This window comes from Protopterus annectens, chromosome 9.part0, assembly GCF_019279795.1.
Source record: "Protopterus annectens isolate FY-2018-M chromosome 9.part0, PAN1.0, whole genome shotgun sequence".
In the NCBI taxonomy this organism is placed as follows: domain Eukaryota; kingdom Metazoa; phylum Chordata; order Ceratodontiformes; family Protopteridae; genus Protopterus; species Protopterus annectens.
The window spans coordinates 879,241,980-879,254,244 of NC_056743.1; the positions used below are offsets into that span (position 1 = coordinate 879,241,980).

The window sequence follows — 12,265 nt, forward strand, 5'->3', positions numbered from 1 at the left end:
TGAAATTGTCTGCTTTGAGATAGGCTTTCTTTGTGATCCTGCTGCATAGGCTACAAACAGTTGCTCAGTTTTTCTGAAAGCTTTTGTTTTGTCCAAGTAGAATCGTAGCTGTCTGTGTAAGTCCAAAGCGTGCAGAAGTCTCTCCCCTTTATTCTGGGGATTTGGATAGAAAGTTGGCAAATAAATGGTTTGGTTAAGAGCCACATTGGAAACCACCTTTAGAGTGAATGTTGGGTTTGTCCTTAGAGAGACCCTGTTCTGGTGAAAAATGATGAAAGGTTCCACTGCCATTAATGCCTGTAACTCTGAGACTCTTTTTGCTGAAGTTATTGATAGGAGCAGAGCAGTTTTCCATGATAAGAATTTTATATTAGCTGTGCTGGCTGGTTCAAAAGGAGGCAGTGTGTGCTTTTCTAAAACAAAATTGAGATCCCAAGTAGGTATTGGTGCTCTCTTTGGGGGGGGTCTTATGTTTTTTGCCCCTCTGAGGTACGGTCTTAGTAGTGGATGTGAAAAAATAGGAGGTTCCGTATTGTAATGATTTGAAATGGCAGAGGCATGGATCTTAATAGATTAGAAGCACAGGCCTTTGTCCACCATCTCAGTTAGGTATTGTAAAATCTGAGGTATATTTGGAACAAGTGGTTCGAGCCCTTGTGCCTGGTTCCAAGCACAGAATCTCTTCCATTTTTCTGCATAAGATTTCCAAATGCTGGGCCTCCTGGCTTCTAAAATGACATCCATAACAGCTTTAGAGAGAGGTGTGGTTTGAGTGGCTATATCATCTGCCATGCAGCCAGATTTAAGGTTCTGAGTTGACTGTGCAGAATCTGATTGTTTTGTTGAGTCAGAAGATGAGGAATTTGAGGTAAAGGCCAGGCTGGGTCTTGAGACAAGCTCTTTAGGCTTGGGTACCAGCACTGGCGTGGCCAGTCTGGGGCAATCAAGATCATTTCTGGCCTCTCTTGTCTGACTTTTAGGAGCATCTTGGGAAGAAGAGGCAGTGGAGGGAAGGCATAAACTGTCAGGGTTTTCCAGCTGAATGATAGAGCATCCGCTTTCCATGCTTGTGAGTGATAAGTTCTTGTGCAGAATTCCTGTAGTTGGCAGTTGTGAGGGGAGGCAAAAAGATCTATGTCTGGGCGTCCCCATTTCCTTGTTATCATGCTGAAGACCTGTGAATTTAGTTTCCATTCGTGAGGATCCATGAGATTTCTGCTTAGTTCGTCTGCCAGTGTATTTTTCATTCCTGGCAGGAATTGTGCCTGCAGATGTACTTGATAGGTCAGTGCTGTGTTCCACAAAATCACGGCTTGCCTGCAGAGGGGGTAGGAATGTGTGCCCCCTTGCTTGTTTATGTACCACATAACTGTGGTATTGTCCGTCTTTATTAATAGTTGTCCTGGATGTAGTAGGTCCTTGAAAGCTGTCAGGGCATTCTGTACAGCTAGCATCTCCTTTTGATTGATGTGAAGATGCATTTGTTCCCTGGGCCACGTGCCCTGAATACATTTTCCTGCCATATGTGCCACCCAGGCATAATCCGATGCATCCGTTGTTATTGTCTGCCTGGCTGTGGGTAAGGTGAAAGGCTATCCCTTGTTGTGGTGACAGGCCCGGGACCACCATCGAAACTCCTGTTGTAGGCCGGGAATTAAAGTTATTATTGTTTCCAGGCTGTGGCAATGTTGAGTCCAAACACTTTTTAGATACCATTGTAGTTTCCTCATATGCAGTCTTGCATATAGAATTAGTAGAATGCAGGACGCCATGAAGCCCAGGGCCTGCAGAATTTTTCTTGCAGGGAGCTGGGTCTTTGTTGCCAACATTTGAAAGTAATGAGTCAGTTGCCTTTGCTTGTCTGGCGTGAGATAAACCATCTGGGCAGTTGTATTTAAGCTTGCACCCAGGAATATTATCTCTTGAGAGGGTACTAGTTTTGATTTCTTTTCGTTTACTGTGTACCATAGGCAAATTAGTAATCTTTTTACAAACACCAGATGTTTTAGAAGAATGTCCTTGCTCTCTGCTTGAATAAGGCAGTCATCCAAGTAGGGATATATTTGAATTCCTCTGTCTGCAAAATGCAATTACTGGTGCCAGGCATTTTGTGAAGATCCTGGGCGCAGTAGATAAGCCAAAGGGCAGTGCAGATAATTGGTAATGCATTGAGCCAACTATGAATCTGAGGCATCTTCTGCAAGATTGTCTGACTGGGACATGAGGTCCAAAGTAACTAGCCAAGCCTTCTTGCCCAGCATGGGTAGAAGTTGCTGCAGTGTTAACATTTTGAATTTTGGAACATCCAGGAAAGTATTTAGGATTGAAAGGTCCAGTATTGGTCTCCAGGCTTTGTCCTTTCTGGGTACTAGGAAAAGTCTTGAGTAAAATCCTTGTCCCTGTTCTTGCTGTGGTACTCTTTGAATAGCTCCCATATCCATGAGAGCAGCAATTTGTTTTTGTGCCTCTGCCCATTGATTTTGTGGCAGGTCCGGCATACCTTTTGATTTTGGAAGGGTGTGAAAGTGGAACCTGGAACCCTGAGAAACAATATTCAGTACCCATTTGTCCTGGGTGATTATGTGCCAATTTTGTGAGAAAAGTGCTAGCTTTCCCCCTAGGGGTGCTTGGCATTTGTAGAGGGAAGTCATTGGGACTGTTTCCTATAAGGTTGTGATTTGTCTTCTCCTCCTTTGGGAGCTGAAGCACCCCATTGTTTAGGTTTGTAGGAGCCTTGGGGCTGAGATCTGCCTCTTGGACGTCTGTATCTGCCTCTTTGTGGCCTGTCTGACACCAAAAAGGACCAATTTTTTGAAGGCCAGCTTCTGCTAAACCTAGGTGGTTGAACCTGTAAGAAATCCTTTACTGTCTGCATTGATTTTGCTTTATCCTCCATTTTCTTTAACACCTCTTCTGCCTTAACACCAAACAAAGTATCATGCTGTAGTGGAGCATCCAATAATTTTACTTTAACATGTTCATGTAAACTTTGTTCTTTCAACCAAGCATACCTTCGAATGACAAAGCCTGTAACTGCGGTTCTACAAGAAGCCTCTAATGAATCAAAACCACATTGCAGAGTATGCTTTCCCACTTGTTCAGCTGCATGGAATAAATCCTGCATTTCCTTACTGTCAGGACTTTCTGAGTTTGTAAGCATTTTCTGTTTTAACAAAGACATGAGGTACTGTTGATATTTAAGCATGTGAAACTGGCAGTTTAAAGCCCTTACAGCTAAAGTAGCAGAAGTGTAAACTTTTTCCCCCATCTATCCAGAGCTCTGGAATCCCTATCAGAGGGGACAGGGTTTTTAGCAGTGGAAGCCTTAACCCCTTTGGGACCCTGAGAAATTGTTTCTGGGTCCGCAGCAGGGTTTTTGTAAATAAATTTATGAGAGTCAGGGACCCTGTAGTACCTGTTTGGCTTGACTGGTGCAGGGGGTAAAGAATCAGGAGACAGACTGGATTCAGAGAAAACATCATCAACAATATCAAGCACAGGGGGGATAGCCAGGGGCCTGTGCTGAGGCAATAAAAGAAAGTCTCTGAGCCTTTTCTTGGATTCTGAGTAATCCTGGCTCTCCCAATGGAAATGCTCCCTCATGGTGTGCAGGGTTTCCCCCAAAAGAATAATCCTCAGGCGGAGAAGCTGAAGGTATAGATTCTTCTGCATCAGAGTCCTCATAGGGAGGGAGAGAATATCCCTGATCTGAAGAGGAATCAGAGGAAATAGAAACCTGGTCAGAGGAATCATAGTCAGTGTCTTGCCTAGGCCTTTTATCAGGAGGGGGATGGGAACCCCTGATCAAAGTAATTAGGTCTTCGGCCATTTTAAGCATCTGTTTCTTTGGCATGGATGACTGTTCTGGAGAATGCTGTACTTGTTTCCTTGTCTTTAATGGTGTTTTTGACTTTGCCTTGGCTGCTGCAGTGGACTTAATAGTACACTGTGAAGGTCTGAAAACACCCTCAGAAGCCAATGCCTGCTCAGCGGCTCCGGACCCATCTGAGGGAATAGTTTCCACAGGCCCAATACCTTGAGTTTCCACAGGCCTAAGTGTCTCCACATGGGAGTCGGATACGGCCTATGGCTCTGAGGTAGTGGGTGTCAGGGGCTGCAAAAGCGCATCACTGAGAACCAGCGACTGGCCTAGAAGAGGCTTCGTCGCCGGTTTTGGACCTCGGATGCCTGTCCTTTTCTTTGTCTTTGCATTTTTTATGAATTCCGGTCATCGGTTGTTCTGACGGCATTATGTAGTTAAACCTTCGGCCAAAGTAATGTAAAGCAAAATCAAACCGACGCTTAATAGTGCGTTTGTTGAATCTAGCACAAAATCGACAACTAGTAACGTCGTGGTCAGGGCCTAAGCAAGGAATAGTGAAAGTCCTTATGAGGTATTTGCTTCCCACAAGAAATACAACTGTTAACTTTTACTGACATCGGTCTGGAGCAAAAAAAAGTTTCCCCAACGGGGTACTTAGCTTTATTGAAGACTTCAGTTCTGAAACTCGATTTTGAAAATCTCAGGAGTCGGCCGACCGGCACTTACGAACTGCTTTTGCTTCGGGCACCGCGCGGCAAGAAAGACTGAAGAAAATGGCGTCGGATGCATCTTTTGTACCCCTGGCGCACTGACGTCAGGGAAGAGGCGACAACAACCGACGCCAGACCTAGACTTTGGAACTCTGGCCAACTGCGGGTAGCCTGCCAGCAGGATAACCCAAGTGTAATGACTGCAACAGTGAAACACGATGAACATGTGGAATCACAAACACTCAGTGAATTCACACTGAACAAATTACCACCACTTACTAATTCAAACAACAAACAGAAATTAGTGCTCTCTGTAAATATATTCTGCATGGAAAAAAGTACTGACTGAATGCCATCAAAAAAGTATGTTTATGGCCAAACAAAAAATTCAACTTCACACACACATTTTTTTACTTATTATTTTAACATGATTGGCATGAAAATTATATGCTCAGTCAAACATCATGTGGCTAAATTACACTGTCAGCCAAGACAAGAATGCTGATGTCAAAACTCTGAAAGATTTCTCTCTTTATTCCTTAAGATGATGTGACCATGTAGTTGATTACTGAAGATGGGAGAGCCACTGTTCCCAGCATAAAGCATGTGGGATTTGTTCATTACACAAAAGGCAATTCTGTTATTTTGCCTTTGTATGACTTTTCTCATATGATAGCCTTTTACAAAAAGTTACAACCAAACCAAAATGTCTGCTGCTGCAGCCTTTCTTTGTGCAAGATATTGGCTCCCTCCCGTTTCAATGAATGTTCATTTCACTGAAACTCAAATAGTCGGAGAGCACTTCATTGAAAAGTGTAGAAGCATATACAAGGTATGCAATGGTGTCAATTCTTATAATAGCAGTTATTAAGGAAGCGAGTGGAGCAGAGTACTTGTGGACTGCGATGGGCAGCATCATGTTGTACTATCAGATCTGTAGATGTCTGTGTTTGCTCTCTAGCACTAATTCACTGTGTGTGGTCTTTCCTTTTTTTCTTTTGTCTGCAGTTGTGCGACCATGGAGTTACCATGTATAAGTAAGGGGGTTGCGGGAGGCAAAAAAATGTTATGCACTCACCATAATGTTCCATGTTTGTAGTCCATCTCGCCCTTTATTCTTACATATGGGATCGGGCAAGCTGGAAGTGTTCTAGTTGGCTCGCGGCCAGGTAGGTCATGGAGGGTGAGAAGTCGTGAAGCCTGACTAGGGATGGAACTGGAGCAGCCACACTGTCAAACTGAGGGTGTGTAAGTACGGGTGAAGCGAACCTGATACACAAGTACACAGGTCTGGAACTGGGTCCAGAATCCAAGGATCGTCTAGGAAAAGAGGCCCAAGAAAGGGGAACCAAACTTGACGAGGCCAGTAAGGAGCAATGAGGATCATTTTTCTTCCCAGCCATTTCACTTTCTGAATAACCTTGGGAATGAGAGAGAAGGGAGGAAAAGCATAAAGGAGACCCAGGGGCCAATCGTGAACAAGTGCGTCTCTCTGTGACTCCCCCGGAGGGGGGATGAGGGAGAAGTAGCTGCTGCATTTGGCATTGATTAGACTGGCAAAGAGATTGCAACAAGGCTGTCCCCATCTGTGAAAAATCTCTTCCGCTGTTTCTTGTTTCAGAGACCACTCATGAGGCATCAGGATTGCCTGGCTGACCTTGTTGGCTATACCGTTGGTTGTCCCTGGAATGTGAGTTGCCACCAGAAAACGCTGGGAAGATATCACCCATTTCCAAACTCGAATGGCCTCTCGATAGATTAGGTAAGATCTGGTTCCACCTTGTTTGTTGATATACCATACTACCGACATGTTGTCTGATTGTATTGCAATAGTCCCCAGAGGCAGAAGGTCGTGAAGTGCTTGCAATGCCAAGAGCACTGCCCTCATCTCTAGAATGTTGATATGAAGGTGAGCCTCGTGATCTTGCCATGTGCCTTGGACAGTCCTGCCTAGATAATGCCCCCCCCCCCCCATCTGTGAGGCATCCGTGGTCACAATGGCAATGGGTTGGTGAGGATCAAATGGAGTGCCCGTGGTTAACTGACTGGGTAGAGTCCACTAAATGAGGTCCTTCTTGCAAGAGTCTGTCAGCAGAATGTGATGAGATAATGGTAGGTGCTGAAAGGACCACTGGGACGATAGGAGCCACTGAAGAATCCTCATGTGTAGTCTGGCTAGGGGCACTAGCAATATGGTGGAGGCCATGGTCCCTAAAAGCTGTAGAATAGTCTTGGTTTTGGCCTTTCGTAAGGGGAGAATGCGGTGAATTTGAAGAACCAGACTCTGTGCCCTTTCTACAGGAAGACGAGACAACATGTCTACTGTGTCTATCTCTGCGCCTATAAAAATCACAGATTGAGAGGGCAATAAGGCAGATTTTTCCCAATTTATAGAAATTCCCAGCTGGGCACACAGCTGAATGGTAGCGTCCATGGGCTGAAGAAGTAGATCTCTGGTTTGGGCAGTCAAGAGCCAGTTGTCCAGATAATGAAACACCTGGAATCCTTGACATCTCAGGTGAGCTGTCACTACCGCCATAAACTTGGTGAACACCCTGGGGGCTGTGGTGAGACCAAAGGGCAGAGCACAAAACTGGTAATGACTGGCTCCCAGCCGGAAGCGTAGATGACTCCTCGATGCCCTGTCCATTTTTATGTGGTAGTAAGCATCTTGGAGATCTATTGAGCACATACAATTGTCTTTCCCTAATAACAGGAGCATAGACTGCAGTGTCACCATCTGGAACTTGTCCTTCTTCACTGATTCGTTCAATCTGCTGAGGTCCAAAATGGGCCTCCAGTCCACTGTACGTTTTGGCACTAAAAACAATCTGGAGTAAGTTCCGGATCCTATTTGGTCTGCTGAGACGGTGTGGATGACTCTTTTTGACAGCAACTTGTTGACCTCCACAGTTGCCTGATCTCTGTGATTGGGTGGAACATCCGGGATCCTCTTGAGAACAAAAGGTGAAAGAGAAAAGGGTATGACATAACCTCTGATAATAATTCTTTGTACCCACTTGACTTGAGTGATACCCAGCCAGGCTTCTAGATACAAAGAAATGAGACCCCAGACCAGCCCCAGAGAAGCGTAGTCGGGCCCCACATCAGGAGTGCTGGTAAGGCCAGCCCAGAAAGGAATCACGGCCTCCCTGGTTTTGCGGACCACCCCTGCCTCTACAGCGATGTCTACCATTTCCTCCTCTTCCTCTGCCTCTGAAGGAGGAGTCACCCTGTGCATCCTGGAAAAACCTCTGGGACTTCTTGAACCACATTTTACCACCCCTCTGACCATTAGGATATGATATAGAGGGAACAATAAAATGTGCTCCCACGGCAGAGAGTGTTTTTCCTTCTTGCTCGCACCAGGTGAGAGTGTCCTTTACCTTGGGTCCAAACAATGAGGAACCATCGAAGGGGACATTGGTAAAGATAGACGTGAACGGTTCCGCAAAGTTACACAAATGCATCCAGGAATGACGCCTTAGGGAAATTCCTGAACCCGCTGCTCTACTCGCTCAATCGGCTGCATATGAAACAAGCCGCATGGACTAGTTGACTATAGAGTTCAAGGTGGACAACTGGGCAGACACCTTGTCAGGGACTCCCTCAGTACATGTACCTTGTAGAGAATCTCCTAACACCTTAAGGAGATCTCTCTGAAGCCTCGTGAAGTGTGTAAGGTAGTCCAGCGATCTAAGGGTAAATGCCGCTGAAGAGAAGATACGCTTCCCATATCTGTCCATGATTTGAGACTCCTTATTCGGCAGATGAACAAAAGAAGAAGTCTCTGCTAGCGCCTTCTTAGTGGCCGCCACCACCACCATGGCATCTACAGGAACACCTTTAGACAAAAAATCCTTTTCTGGTGGTGCAGAAAGAAACTTATTCGGGCTCCAGGGGACTGGCTCCACGGCATCAGGAGTATCCCACACCTTTTGACCAACTAGCTCTATCAGTTCATCGAAGGGTGGAGACACCCAAGAGGCTGAAGGTTGAGACCCGAAAGCCTTCAGGTACACTGACTCCTCATCAGAAAGGGTGACTGTGGGCCAGCTGCACCTCTGTTTAAGGATTTCCAGGATGTCTACGAAGGAGACATTAGAGGACGACTTGGGGGACCCTTCTGACTCCTCGAGGTCAGTGTCAGAGGTCAGAGACTCATCCTGGGAGTCTACTTGCTTCCTCTTACACGTTCTCTTCCATGGAGGCTCCTCAGAAGGATATTCCGGGGAGGTCTCGGAAGAGTGGGGGCCACCGGTCAGTGGTTCCTGAGGCGGAGGATCTCTGCTGTCCACAGAGAGAGAGTAGGAGCTGAGACAGAAGTAGGTGCCTTAGGGGGAAGAGTGCCGGTACCCTTGGTAGGAGCTGAAGATCGGGACAGCACACTCATCATCTCGAATGCCGACCTCTTCGGCTCCAAAGACCTCCCCGGCTCCGAGGAGACCGAGGCTGTCATTGCCTCCAGAGCCATCGGCTCCAAGATAGATGCAGGATTCAAACTCACCCTCGCCAACGCACCGAGTGGAAGACTCAGAACCGAAGAGGTTCAATTCCAGGCATCCCTGTCGGGACCGACCAGAGTGCTTCGGCTCCTAGACACCACAGACGGCACCGAGAGTGTTGGAGCAGAACTCTGCACCAAAACAGCCACAGGGGGAGCTGGAGCCGAGGGTTCCACCAGTGGTACCAAACACTCCAGCTTTGAAAGGCCAGTATGGCTTGGAAAAGGAATGACCAAAGGGGGCCTAATGGACTCAAGTGGCTCTGGAACCAACTGGGTTGGAGCCAACAACAATTTCAGTAAGGTAGATGGCTTCAAGAGTCTCAGCACTAACCTCTCCACATCTTCTTCCGATAAACTCCTAGAAGACCTGGAGGACAGAGTAGGAGAATGGGATCTCTGCAGTATCAGTGACTTCAATGTAGGGGAGACTGGTACAGGATCCACAGACCGGCTCAGTAAAATACTCTCAGAGGTCAGCTCCGAGCTACTTGGGGCTGACCCTGTAATCACAGTACTACTCTCAATCGGCACCGAACTCTGTGGAGCCGATGAGACTGTGGACTTATCAGATTTAGTAATTTCAAGAGGTGGCTCCGACACACCAACCAGTGCCAGGGAGGGCCTCTTAGAGGACTTAGACTTTTCCTTTTTAGATCCCTGAGATCTAGAAGAGGAGGAAGAGCTAGCCAGATCTTCCTCAAAGGAAGGTTTTAGAAGACCTTTTAGGATGATCTTATTTTTTCTTTCTTGCAACACCCTAGCACTGAAAGAGTGACAAAATAAGCAAGTTTCCTGCAAGTGGATGGCCCCCAAACAGTAAACGCAGTTACTGTGGCCATCTGTTACGGACATCTTCTGTGAGCATTTTATGCATTTCTTAAAGCCAGATGGCTTATGGTCCTTGCTTTCTTTAGACATTCTCACAGAGAAGAGCTCACACACAGAAAAAAAAAGGAGAGGACTAGGTCCTCTAATTTAAATGGGCCTAGCACTGCAGGAAAGAGAAAGACACCATGAGGACTAGGTCCTCTAACTTAAACGGTCCTAGCCCGGGCAGGAAAAGGAAATGGAAAACTAGGTCTTCTAACTAAAACAGCCCTAGGGAAAGGTACAGTAAGAAGAGTCGTCACACACTCAAACAGGAATAAAGTGCAAATTTCAAATTTACTCAACAAGGAAAACAGAACCTCGTTCTGTTAACAACACTAACCAATTTAGCGAGCGGAAAACTGCAAAAAACTAGACTTATGACTATGGAAAACAGAACCTCGTTCTGTTAACAACACTAACAAGTTCAGCAAGCGGAAATCTGCAAAAAAATCTTTGACTTATGACTATTAAGCAACACACGGACTAACGGAGCACAAAAGGTGCCTACAATTACTAAACTCTAATTATTAACATGAAAAACCAGCACACAGGATACCAAATACTATGAAGCCAAAAGGCCAATTGCACTAAAGAAATTGCACACAAAAGGCGCACTTATAAACGCTAACTATTCTAACTTGCAAACTACACTAACTATGACTAAACAACGATATAATAACAGTTTTAAGTACAAAAGTCCAAAAATTTTCCATAAACTTTGAATAAATTGAAAAACTTAGCCAGAGCCAAAGAGAAGCACAACCAAACTCGTCGCCACGGCAAATGAGCTCTGGGGATTGTGCCACGAGCGAACTAGAAGACTTCCAGCTTGTAAATAGGCTGAGTTGGAGCCCAGGATCGGCTCCGATCCCATATGTAAGATAGAAGGCAAGATAGGACTACAGAACATTATGTTTTTAGGATATATTTCTTGTGTAGAAGCTTTTTTATGAAATGAGTTTTTAATGAAATGGGTTTGACCATTTGAGTTTCAATTGAATGAAATTAAGATTCAGTGATATGACACTGCCCCAAGACAACATATACCACAAACTAGCTGGAAATAAGTAAATGTAGTCCAGAAGACAAGTTTAGGGAAATTATTTCAGTCAACAGAAATGCATTTAAAAGAAACCACCTAGCCTTAAAAAGAGAACAGTTTCACATTATAAAAAAAAATAAAAATAGTCCTGAAATGGTAAAAAATAGATTAAATCAAGTACCACAGCACTGCACAACAAAATACCAGGTAGAAAGGTAAATATTTAATTAGTTGATATTCAGAAGTTGTTGTAGATTCATTTCAGTAGTAAATAAGAAAATAGCTCCACTCACATCAAAAAGATATGCAGTGATGCAAAAATTCTGTCTTAAGCAAAACCCTGCAGTAGCACTGAGCATTATAGTTTCTTGAATAACTTTAATTCTTTGCTAAACTACAGATGCAGTACACAAATAGTTGCTGATATAACACTTGTTTATTACAGACATAGTGTTTTCTGAGAAGCAAAACTCACTGTGAGCAATACTTCAGAAAAAAAATCTAAAGCAATAAACATAGCATCCCACTATTCTATGCAACATGCAAAACAATGTAGAGAAGAATTACCATGTATTTTTTTAATCATGTAAAAGACAGATGGCAACTCCACATCTCACAGCTCTAGTCTTGATTATGTATGATTGTTATTTTTAGTTCACTTTAATTATGCAAGCCACATACCAATGTCTCTTCAGAAATGATTTGGAGTTTAGGTCATGTTAAGCGACTTGCTCAGAGTTACACAGAATATAAAAGAAAATGAGTAGATTAAAAAGCAAAGCTCTATGGGATATAGTTCACAGCTTAAGCCTCAGTGGTACACTACCACATTAGCTCACCCTGTAACTTAATGCAGATCTCCTGTACAGGAAAACAGAGTATGGCAACAAGAATGCAGCAGCTGGTGGCCCATGTGACATCACGCAATCATGTACAACCAGCTAGGTGCCTTCACTTCTTTTACCCATTATGTAACTGCACAGCAAAATTCTTGTGTGTCCTACTTGTTGTGAGTGTCCCTCTGCCTTGCTGGTTACTGACTTGTGTCGTAAGCCACATGCCAACTACCCCCATGTTACAACTAAAATCAATATGGTCACATTTAAATGCTATGTGCCATCATTTTAATGTCTTCTATCCATGTTGTGTACCAAATATTATCTTGTGAGATAGTGTTTATGCTGTTTTCTGATACAACATAGTAATGCTATCCTTACAAGACTTCACTATAAATGAATGTGCTGAATGCAGTTTTACTGACAAACATGTTGGATCAACTTTAGGTTGTGAACAGTCCAAACTCATCAAGATTT

The 12,265-nt window shown here is 44.5% G+C and overlaps 1 protein-coding gene across 1 annotated transcript in view; it reads right to left on the reverse strand.

Moving 5' to 3' along the window:
• MBD6 (methyl-CpG binding domain protein 6) overlaps positions 1-12,265 on the reverse strand; it is a 613,628-nt gene that overhangs the window by 99,015 nt on the left and 502,348 nt on the right. The window lies entirely within an intron of this gene.